A 13,502-nucleotide genomic window follows, 5' to 3' on the forward strand; every position below is an offset into this window, starting at 1 on the left:
CCTGATGTTTGTTTATGAGCCTTTCAGGCCGTGCTGTACCAGCAAAACAAACCTCAAAATAAATTGTTCCAACAAAAAAAAAGCATTGTCAACCACAGAGAGCCATCCTTCTCCAGTAATGGAACAAGATAGGTTTCAATTGATCAATCCTAACAACCGGACTACCAACTGCTACCCTGAATGAAGCAGTGGTTCCAGACTTCAGGGCTCTGAAATACACTGTGTAACAGAAAGCTACTGGAATGTAAAAAGTAGGCTTTTGAAGACACAGCAATTACAGAAATCTGGCTGACTAAAGATGGGCTACAGCAGCAAAGGAATGACTTGCCCCTATTGCGAATGTCAACTGAAGACTCAAAGGAGGCTAGGCACGCAGTGGGACATAGGGATTGGATTATTTGTAGGTACTGACGGTCTTTGTGAAGATGATATATCTAACTGGTTATATCATCTTCAAGGCTCATTTCGAAGCTGCTGCGAAAGACTAGACTGGGCATCACAGAAAAGATGTTATTTCTATTACAGGGAATATTTCTTGGCAATATTCAGAGCCTGCAATACACGCTGAAAAAGACCTACCAGATTTTACCTTTATCTGAATGGGTCAAGGCAGTATAAGCATTTTAGCCCCACCCATCTATCACCACCCAAGAGAGAGCAGCCACACACTTCATCTGCATCCTTCATAATTAGGCATCCTCCACCTCAGCCCCCACCCCTGCACATAAGTAAGGCTAAACACAGCTCAGGAAAACAAGCACAACCACCTATGAGTGCCCAGATAAACTAAGAAAAAGCAGAGCCCTACGCACCAACAACCAATTCTAGATTAATCAGACCACTACAGTTCCCAAAATTGTCCACGACACTTTATCCACTGCAAAGGCAACGGGAGCTCATCAGGCTAAATCCTTGAATCTCTGCCTTCTTACTTAACTGACCTCAGAAACAAAATGTATTTTCACACCAGAATTTATTTAGATCAAACTCCTGCAATGTTGCTAAAATTGTATGCACAGAATATTGCTAAAAACAATTCTCAACATACGAAATGCCTCCCGGAGGAGTTAACTTTCCCATTCAGTGGTGCTGGAACACTTGCTAGAGTGGTGGTGCAGTCATTCATTTTATATCTCTGGAGTCATAGAGATTGAGAAAGACCAAAGCATCATACAAAAAAAAGCACACAACCAAACAAAAAACAGTTTAGCAAATGTACCACGTCCATTCAGCAGGAGTGGTTAGGTTGTGGTATGTAGCAGGTGGTGTATTTTGGCGCACTGGTGTGGTAGCACACATTTTCATTTACAGACAGCACATTTTCCATGGAAATGGCCACTAAATTTGCATAAATCAAAAAGAGGGGTACTAGGAGCCAGATTAAGGTCCAGTACACGTGCTCCTCACTATAATTGACACCTCTAATCAGTGTGGATACTTGTTCCTATGTGAAGAGGGTATAGAAAATGTTAAAGAGGCAGGCAGGACATGGGGTAGGTGACAGGCTGCTGATCAAAGATGGAACTAAACCGCAATAATCTTGCGGACCCCTGCCTTAACCTAGGGCACATTATGGCCTATGAGTAGGGGTTGCTTTATGGATTCCTACTGGGGTGAGCATGACATAGATACCTAGGATCTATTTTATCACTACCAGGGTTTGAGTATAATAAGACTCTGGATACCCACTCTAATTCAGGGGCAGGGAACATTTTTTTTGGTCCTGAAGAAACGCTAGGGATCCAGTACAGGACCAACATAGCGTGAAACATGTCGACCTGAATAGTGAAATCACGATAGCTCACTACAACACACTCACTGAGTAGTGACGTATCAAAACCTTGCTCATACTACAGCATCTTAGTTTTTAACCTTACCGAAGGTTCTCTGAATAAAATTTAATCTCCTTTAGGTAATTTTAAGATCACACTACCCACCTTAGACATTATATTCCACACACCTGCATGCACCATCACAGCTGATACAAGAAAAGATCTCAGACAAAGAGCCCTCTCGCGGTGTCCATGGGGCACTGCAGCGCCGGCCCCACAAGGAGCAAAACGTCCTATGATGAAGCATGACACCCACATGGGTGTGTGAGGGCAACACTTCTAAATAAGGAAGATCCCCCTGGAACCATATATTCCAACCACACCTTTTCTTTAACGTTTTCTATACCCTCTTCACATAGGAACAAGTATCCACACTGATTAGACGCACTAAATTTGCATAGACATGCAGATTTACTGGTAAAAATACATAGCTCAACAACGAATGTGTGGAAATCGGGTTTCAGTCAACATGTATCACATCAACGAGAAAAGTGTTTTGATTTCTTTTGATCCAATTAAAATCTATTTCCATCACTCGTCAGAATGAAAAAAAAATGCTTTATTTGTCCTTTCCTAAATGCTGATATAATTTGAAATGTTTATATATCTTTTCCTGATAGCTAAATGTTGTTAGAAAATACCTGACATTCTATAGCCTTTTGCTATCATTTCCTGTACCTCAGCAAGATTGACCCTAGTCCACTTTTACAAAACACTCTCACTTTGCAGTCAAAACAATAAATGTACACTACAGTTGTTGAATAAACAGCAGTTTGTCAGAAGATCTAGACTGATATATGACCTTTGTCTTTAAACGCACAGCAAATGTGGAAAAGTACACACAAAATTTAAAGGCACCTTTACTGCTCATTCACTTTCTGTACTCCAGCATGATTATTTCTGGGGTACTGCAGAATCCCTACTTCCAGCGCCTATGTTCCATCTGCTTTAACATCGGGTCAGATTACCCCCTACAACGGACTTCAGAACTTGAGCCCTGTCTCCAAACTCTTCTCTCAGAAACACTGAAAAACAGTGTTAGACCTGTCAGCCCTTTGGGTGGTCCCTCCTCATCATTATTTATTTTGTCCCACTTTTGCCTCAAACCCTATTATAATTTTTCCTTTTTGGGAACCACCAGACTTTTTAGTGTTGATGCAGGATCAGGGAGCCATTTTCCCTACCCCTGGAACTTCTGTCTGAGGGCCTGAGACACAAAATGGTGGCCACCCATTGTCACCTGTGACATCACCAGAACCCACTGGAGGTTTCCAGAACATTCTAGAACCCTGTGACAGAGGGAGGCAGTTTAGAATGTTGGGAGGCCATCTCAGAGTGGCAGTTGGCATCTGACTAGAGAAGAGAGAGGACAGAGTTAGAAGGAGGTCGGAGTAAGGCAGCAGGGGTGGAAACCAGTGCTTGGAGTGGGGTCCAGAAACCCACCCTTGATGCTAGTCCCTACTGACCAAGCCCAGCCTAGAGCCCTGTGTGGGACCAAGAATAGAAGAACCATCTTAAAGAACTAAATATTTGAAACAGGCCTTAAAGAAGAAGAACAGCAAGTTCCTGACCTGTTCAGCAGTGTCCTCCTGGAGTCCTGACGTCGAGAAGCCTGGAGACCTGGGGCCTGAGGTCGAGAAGCGGCGCTGACAGAAAGCAGACGTCGTACCCGGAGCCGCCAGAGGTCGAGTGAGGGCGCCGACGGAGGTCGTGGAGAGTCACCGGAGGTCGAGTAAGGAGTAACCCGAGGTCGAGTGAGGGCGCCGACGGAGGTCGTGGAGAGGCGCCGGAGGTCGAGTCGGGAGTCACCTGAGGTCGAGGTGAGGCGTCGACGGGGGAGTCAAGTCCGCCCACCGGAGTCGCCGGAAACTGAGGTGAAGCGCGCCGGAGGTCGGGAGTGGAGATCGCACTCCGGAGACACCAGGAAGTGGGGAGTCCGAGTCCCTGCGACGCCGGAAGGCGACATCGAGTCGAGACCGCCCAGCGACATCGAGCCGAGACCGCCCAGCGACATCGAGCCGAGACCGCCCAGCGACTTCGAGCCGAGACCGCCCAGCGACATCGATCCGGAGCCGCCTCACGGTGTCGACACGGTGCCGAGCGGAGCCGATCATCGTGAAAAAGGGCAGTAAGTGGTAGAGGGGGCGTCTAAGGCCCTGTGGAGCCCTAAAAGACCATTCTAGGGGCTAGAGGGGTGTTAGAACCAGCCTGGGAGTGCCAGGGGTGAACTGAGACTGGTACAGTGACCTACATAAAGAGCTGTGTAGTTTGGAGGGCCAGTTCTTTAGATTACTCTTGTTCTGCCTCAGCTTAGGCCCCAGCCTTGACCAATCTAGGTGGGGCACCCCCATGCCATCCAAGTGTCCTTAAGTTGTGTATGGGCAAAGTAAGACCAAGTGACCTCATGTAAATGATTTGAATTGTCACTGTCATTGACTGTTTTACCTTATTTATTGGAAGTGCTTTATTTATTGTCATCCACTAAGTTATTCCTGCACTATATTTATTGTCTGACTGTATTTATTTGCCATCTGTATTTATTGCACCCTATTTATTCCTTGCTTATTTATGACCTGAACCTATTTATTGAAATTCCAATGTAGTATTATTTATTTGACCTGCTCTTCTAAGGAAAGTCTTATTGTATTGTATTTATTTTATGAAACCTGCAACTAAGAGAAAATAAGATAAAGACATATATATTTTCAATTTGACTTGCATTATTTTTACGGTGTAGTGTCGTTTTTGGAACGGATGAACGCATGGTTATTGTGAGGGTGTGACGTACACTTCACACGGTGCCTGACCCCAACCGCTCGAGCCAAGCTACCATTGTGCTGGGAACCTGGTGACTGCTAACCCGGTTGCCCGGTTTCCAACAAACAGTGTGCCAGAATCTTCAATAAATCTTCTCCTTCACACAGTGAGTCATTAACATCTTTTATTAATAAAAGTACATCATCGCTACAGAAGGGACAACCTGACGCAACCGCCCCGCCTGGAATCTTGACATGTCTTCCTTCACCTTCTATGATCTGGAATACATGTCAAGATTCCATGTGTGACCAAGAGGATAATACACATTCCCTTCTGTAAAACAAACACAGCTTTGAATTTAAGTAACATATGTACAAGGATTTTCAAACAATATATTACCTACATCAATTTAATATATTCAAAACCTATATACAATGATTTACAAATGGTCTGCCACCTCTTATGTCCATGGTTAAGGATTATCTCCAAATGTAATGTTTTCTCAGGACACCACATGATCCCTACTCCAAATAGGAGAATGGCTCAATCGTGTCATCAATCTTCTGTCCCTTTGAACCACACTCATCTCAGATTTTAAACCCTCCTTAGTGGATGTACCTTTGTCTGTTCCATCCTCCTTAGGTCATAAACACTTTTTCAATATGCACACTTTACTCATGCTCCACACATTCCCATCAGTCAACTGCGCCACATTACTACCCACTCTTACAACCTTCATAGGTTCAGTGAACTTAGATTCCCCTACTTTTACATACCCCCCCCCCCCTTTCGTCACATTAACCCAATCACCAACCTTAAGAGTCACATCTCGGCTTTGACATTTAGGCCTAGAAATTGTTTCACCACTTCATCTACTACTGACATTCAGCTTCACGTCCCGTTTAACTTTCTCAAATACATCCAGCATCCATGATTCTTAATTGAACTCCATTATCTGTCACTAGACTCTTTGGAAACCCTTCTCTTTCAAACACTTCCTTTAAAAATAGAATTACATCTTTGGATGTGACCTTATTAATAAATTTCACTTCAGGCCACTGGGACAATTGATCAACACTAAACAAAACACTTGGCTAAACACATGGGTCCTGCAATATCCAAAGATACTCGCTCCCAAACTCTGCTGGGTATTGACATAGGACCTTTCACATACTTGACAACTTTCTGCGATTTATCACTTGTTGCACACCCTATGCATGACCTCACTTTTCCTTCAATCTCCCTGTCCACACTGGGCCACCAAAAATCACATCTTAATCTCCGTTTCATGCTACTCACACCTGGATGTTCTTCATGAGCCAACTCACAAATGTTCGGTCTTAGACTGCTGGGGACAACCAATTGTTCTCCTCGTAACAACATACCATTAAATTCAGACAATTCATGCTCCACGTGCCAATAAGCTAATACATTGTCATCTAACATATTCTTCCTTGGCCACCTAGATTTAATGTACTTCAAAACTAGCTGCATCTCAGTATCATTATCCCAAGCATCCCTCCATTGATCTTCAGCCGAACACCCTTCAGAAATTTCACATTTCAATATACCCTATCCATAACAGATTCAGTAAACTGAAATTCATCACCAACATATATTGGTAGCCTTGATAAACAATCAGCTAGAACATAACTAGCCCCAAGAATGCATTTTACAAGTAAAAGGAAATTTTTCAATCTATACTGCTATTTCACTACTCTCGGAATAGCTCTCCGATACCCACTCATAGTAAATGATTCAGTTAACGGGTGATGATCTGTTCTTATCTCAAATTCTGTACCTTAAACATATTTTCTAAAATATTCAACTGCCCACCAGCATGCATGGGGTTCTTTCTCCAAAGTTGAAAATGTACTTTCCGCGCCCCTCAAAGGCCTTAAAGCAAAAGCAATATTTACATCCTTTCCATCCTGTTCCTGCATTAGTACCACACCTAGACCCACATTGCTGGCATCAGTTGTTATGATAGACTTACATATGTGTCAAATGGTGTCAGTGTGGGTGTCCCAGCAATGCATTTTTTTTAAATTACTAAAGTCACATTTACATTCATTATTTCAGTCAAACTTCCAATTCAACTTTAGCAATTCTCTCATATGTACCGTCATATTTGAAAAATCTGGAATACATTTAGAATAGTATTCCGCTAAACCCATAAATGATCTCAGCTGATCCTTCTCTTTAGGTTCTGATGCATCTTCAATGACCCTCACCAAACTTTCCTTGGGTGCAATAAACTACCTAGAAATATTATGACCTAAATAGTCAACAGGATTTCTTTCAAACTTATGATTCTCTATGGTTAAGGTAAATCCGTCATTCTCCAGAATGGTTAAAACTTTTACCAATGTTTCAGCATGTTCTTGTTTCGATTTTACCCACACCAAAATATCATCTTAATTTTTTTAAACAATTTGTGCATTATGCGATGGAACACTGCTGATGCCGAAATTAAGCCAAACGGCATCCTCTTATAGCGATAAGATCCCTCTGGAGTAATTAAAGATGTATATGGCTTACTATCCTCATGTAACGCTATTTGATGATAAGCATTTGATAAATCTAAAGTTGTGAACACTCTGGCCCCCTATAGTTTGGCAAACATTTTTCCAATATTGGGCAAAGGATACTGATCTACCCACACACAGTTGTTTAAACCCCTCAGAGCCACAAATAATCTAATCTTAACATTAGATTTGTTTACAACAACAACTGGGGACAATCAATGTGACAAGTCACTTTCTTCTAGGCTATCAAGATTACATAACCTTTCCAATTCTTCCTTTACTGCTTTCTTCATTGATATGGGTACATTGCGAACTTTGTAAACCATTGATTCAGCTCCCTCTTTCAGAATTATCTTGTGTACAAAATGCTTTAATAACCCAAAATCAGTTGAAAATTATTTAGGGAACATGTTTTCCCAGTCCCTGGAGCTATCCACGCTCACCTGAGCAATCAAATCTTTATACCCTAATACTTGCTCAGGATGGTTAGGATCTAGCTCAATCATTAGAACCCTTTGTTTTGGCCACCCCAATCAACACAAACCTTCTTTGGCAACATATATCTTGGTGTCAATAGTTTTCCCTGTATAAGCCAAAGAAGACAGTAAAAAAAACTATCACATATAAGGGTTTGGTCCCATATCCCACCAATTTAATGTCCAGTGGAGACATCCACACATCAGGAAAACAGTGCAACAAATCATCTCTGATTAAGCTAGGTCTTGCCCCAGAATCTACCATAACCTTTACATCCACCCCTCCTATTTCTTGCAGACAAAACAGTGCATCCTTCTTATTCTCGTTTCCCTCATACATACCTAGAATATACTCCTCCACCATAGTTTCTCCATCTTGTTTAACCTCTCTAATTTGCCTTTGTTTACTAGCTTCACCATTAATAGTGCAATTCCTATTCTTGCAAACCCTAGCAAAGTGAACCTTACCTTTGCAGTTTCTACAAAACTTTCCAATGGCCGGACATGTTCTGTCATTAGCATAATGACCAAATTGACCACATTTAAAACACACAATTCCCCTACTGTGCTTAGTTATATCATTTCGTTCCATTACCTTGCATTTTTTGTATCCCCATTTTTGCTAAATTTGATGACTGGTTCACTTTTTTTTTTTTTACCAAAGCTACAATATCTACAGTTTTATGAGCTAATTCTTTCAGTCCTATTTTCATCTCTTGAAATTGACGAGCTATGTCTATTGCTTTACCCAATATCAAATCATGTACCAATAACAATTTCTCCTGTAGTTTAATGTCAGCTACTTTATGCACTAGCTTATTACCGAACATCTGGTCCCTAAAGGCACCATAATCACATTTTGCAGCTAGTACCCTCAGATCACTGACAAATGAATCAATAGATTCATTAGGTAATTGACCTCTTTGCATTAGTTTGCGGCTAGCAAAAACATTAGATTTTTGTTTAATTATAACTCCAAATGCAGCATTGCCAACTCATATACATCAGTGTCATCTTCACTTTCATCATCTGGTACAATTTTTTGTAAATGAAGCAAAACTGTTCTTCCTTCAGATCCCAAAAAATGTTTTAAAATCACCAATTTCCTTAAATTTGTCACCTTAAATAACTTCCAGATAAGCTTCTAATCCTTCCACTGTTCCCACTCCAGAGTTGGCTTCCGACTGGATAAAAAAGATGCTGGAGCATTAATCCCTTCCACAGTTCCTAAATAGACGGTAAAAAATTAGAAACTAAAATGGAATACACTAAAAATATGCACTAGGAACAAAATGAATTTTAACCATATGCCAATTCCTTGAAATGTAAAAACATTTGGCTTCACATAAATAGGTGTGCAAATCACTGTATTCGCTTAAATATAATTTATAGTGTGTGAATCACTGGGGTTTTCCAGTATTTACAAATGGCTTCTTTCCTTGTACACAGCATGTGAATCACGGATGCTCACAAACCCTATTGACTCAAACGTGCTTCACCTAGGTATACTTCATGCACAGTTTCCTGGCAACAATCATTACATATTTTTCCAGTACAGCGTGATTTCCAGTAAAACCTCATAGGTTCAGCCCAACGCTACAAAATGGCTGCCACAACGTCGTATTGCGCAGAAAAGTAGAGCTTGTTCCTAATGCGGGAACATGAATACGTTGCGGTACGCTAGTTGCTCAGGGTAATGAATCTCTTGTACAGCCACTGAGCTCACACCAACACGTGCTCAGCCACGATATCGTTCACCAGGCATAGTGATGAATCCCTGGCGCAGCTAGTCCCCCACTGAGCTTGTGCCGACATGTGCTGGGAACAATCTCGTATTAGGCAAATGTTAATAAAATACTATAACAATGTCGAGCTTACTGCTAGCCGCGAGATCAACTTTGAAACCGAGAGCTCTTGGAAACACAACTCTGGAATATCATCCAAAGTTACTTCGCTTAGAAGAATTTCTCCATCTGGGATTCAGACTTCACTTCAGGCTTCCCTTCTGTGTTCCTGCTCAATCTTCAATAAACCATCTCCTTCACGCACTAAATCGTTGACATCTTTTATTTAAAAAAAAAAGACATCACCGCTACAGAAGGGGCAACCTCACACAATTGCCCGTCCTAGAATCTTGACATGTCTTCGTTCAACTTCTATGATCTGGAACCCATGTCAAGATTCCATGTGTGACCGCACTGATATTACACAGATCATCAGATATTTCCAATAATCACCTCCTGAACACTTTCCAATCAGGATTCCCAAAGTGCAGTACAACAATAGCTACTGTCCAAAGATACATCTGACAACGACGTACATTGTTGTGTCTGTCAGTGGATTTGAAACAATTGACAATGTCACTCCTCCATTTTATCGCACAGGTTAGAAGTGACAAGTACTGGGCTGGTTGCATCTCTTCTTTCACATCACAATTTGCTAAATTAATATCATTCCCATTTCAGACCCTTTCACTAAAACGAAATATCCAGTTCAGCAGACATTAAAAACATGAAATTCTCCAAGAACTGATGAACTTGTTAAATTCCACCTGAAATTAAACTAGTCAAAAAACATATATCTCCTTTGCTCATTGGAACACCACTTCAGTACAAAAATGGCATATACACCACCATCTCTCCCAAGTTGGTCCCATTTGCCAGATTGATTAGTTTCCACATCGACCAAAACACAATGGTGGTACCTCAAACATACAAAGTCTTCTTCACTCCAACTATTCCTATTAAAGAAACTAAAACAGCAGTACAGGCCCTTGCCCTTCCTCACCTTGACAAAGGCACATCCTACATTCAGATCTCCCAAAATACACACTTGCACACATAAGCATTATTCTCCATGTGGTAGCTAACCTTATTAAATATTCATACCATAACTGATCTTAAATTACATTGGCTCCCTTTTCAACACAGAATGGATTTTAAGGTGACATGCACGACAAAAATACCACGAACTCCGATCTACCAGAAAAACAAACTATGCACTTCAGGGTTAGAGAGGAACACTATAGGTAAATTCAGTTTCCAAGTGGAGATCTCAAAAAACCAAAGTGACTAAGACAATGAAAAAGACATTCTCCTTCCGAACACATTTGGAATCAATTTCCAGAGACCATTAGACTAGCCCTCAATCTACCATTTCACAATGTCCTACACTGACTTCTGGACGCACCTAAAAACATCAGAGGCTGCTTCTCCCCTACCGCTCATGTGGGCACTTCAACTTAATGGAATCTTCTTGAATGCCTGTCCTAGAAACTAAAATAGGGCAGTCTCGCGGCCATCAAGCACTTGTAGGGATATAGGGGCGGCTATCTCTACATTGATATCTTTGTCCTAACCTCAGCATGCTGCAACGCACCGCTAGCAACTCTGACCTCTGTGCTCAGTTAGGCCTGAATGCTTGTAGGATCATCTATCCTCCCAGCTTATCATTGAAATTGCAAAAGACCTACAAACACAATCTGCTCAAACATTGGTCGGGAACACTTATATCACACACATTTACTACCTCCAAGGGCACTGTGGTGTTGGACCTTATTTTCTACACGAACAGATAAGCCCAGTGGAGAAAGACTCTCAGCTCTACACTGAGTACCAAGCTACTGGCCAAAACTTCGTACGGTTTCCGCTTAACCACGTCACCCTCCCCAGCCCTTGAGGCTGAGTTGACCATCTCCATACATAATAATGGGAACATCCTAATCCAAGCCACGGACAGAAATCTCAAACGCTTTGACAATATCTTTATGAGGATTAAAAACACTCTTAATAAAGTTACTGCTACCTCTACTGGGCACAATAACCTTACCTCTACACCTTCACCCTCTACTTCTTTCAATTCTATATCCCAAGCACTACCTATGGGCTTACCCTCTGAAATGGCACTGGCTGCACCTTACGCCTCATCTGCCTGCTTGGTTGAGCCCACACTTCTACCTGTGTACCGATCTGAGGACTCCATCAACTCAGCGGACATGCCTAGCACGCACACCACTATCACTAACATTCAGGTTATTCCTCCACTTGGCTTTGGGAACACCATTTCGAGTCCCGTCCACACAGGGGTTGCTCCTAGGAATTCTCCTCTTCTCCCCGCCTGATGTCTAATGGTGAGTCACCCGCACTTCACACTGTTCAACCCGTAAGCTCTGACAAGACAATGGTTGTGCAGCACACCAACTACACTTCTAACCATGATAACACTATTTCTCTTCCCCCAATTTTAGGAACAACCACCTCCAGGGCACTAGACATAGCTGATAATTCATCTCCATGTTACCCCCGACACCTGTTTCTGCCTCCTGTGCTTCTCCTATTGCCTGCTTTGAAACCAACATGACGGCTACTAAGCTCTACCCATGGTTCGGCGCAGCTCCCTCTCGCATCATCTCTTGCTGATAGCCTAGCTTTGGTTGATGACAAATCCACGCACGAGCGTAACCCTAGCCCCCCTTGTAACTGTGGTAAGGGTCCCAATATTCCTTACAGTTCCCTACAAACTTCAGGTTGCCACCCTTCCTCTTTTAATGGGGCTGCAGAGGAGTGCTTTAATGGGCATTACCTGGAGGAGAAGTTCGCTGACCTCAAGCAGGAGATCCTGAGTGTCAAAGAGATCGTGCAATCCGTTCTTCTACTCTCCACGAAGATGGAGAAGATATGAAATCTACACACGCCACTTGTGAAGGTGCATTGCAACAGACCCGAAGTCTGCGGTGGCGGGGATGAAGAACCCTTTTGCCAGATCTCCAATTAGTTACAGGTGGATCTCTAGGCCTCTGCCTAACCCTCACTACAGACCTCGTAGGTTTCAATCCCAGATGTCGGCGGAAGACATCCGTGCTCTGGTATTCTCGTATAGTAGTCCAGGGTCTTTCACCTCTAACTCTGTTAGTTACATCCCCGCTATTTACCCTGATCCTGACAGGGAACCCAGGGTTAACTCCAGATGGGCTATTAAGGAAAACATACTACAAATAACTACTGCTCACAGTGAAGAGACTAACACCTCCCTGCACGTTAACTCTATGCTGCTCAATTGCAGATCGGCTGTGAAACATGCTGCGGACATTTCTGCACTCAGCTTAGCGCAAGATTTGGACCTACTGATTCTCACGGAAACATGGCTCAACGATGCCTATGCCCCCGTTCTCTACATTTTAGTACCGCCTGACTATGTCATTATCCGATGTGATCGGCGAGGGAAAATGGGGGGTGGCATTGCCTGCATTCATCGCGCCAGCTTAATCATAAAGCAATCTCAGAAGGCTCCGCCTTCCTCCTGTAAGCTACTAATGACAGAAAATTGGAATAAGGGCAAGATTATCGGTGTGCTCCACACGATTTATCATCCCCCTGGTGAAAATTTGATCTTCATAGAGCAAATCATGGAGCTCATTAGCTCATGTTCTGATCAACCATACCATACCTTCCTTGGAGACTTCAACCTCCATTGGAATGACATCGATGATCCCTTACTCAGCTCCATTAAGACTTTCCTCTCCGATCTCAACTTCTCTCAGCTCTGTAAGGGTCCCTCCCACAACAAAGGCTCCACCCTTGATCTCATTATTGCTAGAGACAATCTCATTCAAATGAAGGACATACTACCTTCGACTGGTCGGATCATCATCAAATTGCCTTCCACATATTGAAAAAGACCACTGGCAGAAAGGGTCAACCCCTTAAAGTGAAACAATGGTCTCACAACATGAGAGATGCCAACATCAATGCTCTTACTGCCATCACCATGAATAGACTTCAGCCGCCCACTTACATGACTAACCTGGATGATCTTTCTGACCTTTACACTAGCACTGTGACTAATATCTTTGACACCTTTGCACCGAAACAGTTTAAAAGGATTCCTCTCAAACATTCTAAACCTTGGTT

At 42.5% G+C, this 13,502-nt stretch overlaps 1 long non-coding RNA gene across 2 annotated transcripts in view; it reads right to left on the reverse strand.

Moving 5' to 3' along the window:
- The window catches only part of LOC146856506 (uncharacterized), a 272,731-nt gene that overhangs the window by 222,533 nt on the left and 36,696 nt on the right, over positions 1-13,502 (reverse strand). The window contains exon 6 of one of the 2 annotated variants that reach the window (XR_014980958.1): positions 8,714-8,820. The exons of the other annotated variant lie outside the window; for it this stretch is intronic. This is a non-coding gene — a long non-coding RNA (uncharacterized LOC146856506). The remainder of the gene's footprint in view (positions 1-8,713; positions 8,821-13,502) is intronic. 2 annotated transcript variants of the gene reach the window in all.

Source organism: Triturus cristatus, chromosome 4_1 (genome assembly GCF_964204655.1).
Source record: "Triturus cristatus chromosome 4_1, aTriCri1.1, whole genome shotgun sequence".
NCBI classification, from domain to species: domain Eukaryota; kingdom Metazoa; phylum Chordata; class Amphibia; order Caudata; family Salamandridae; genus Triturus; species Triturus cristatus.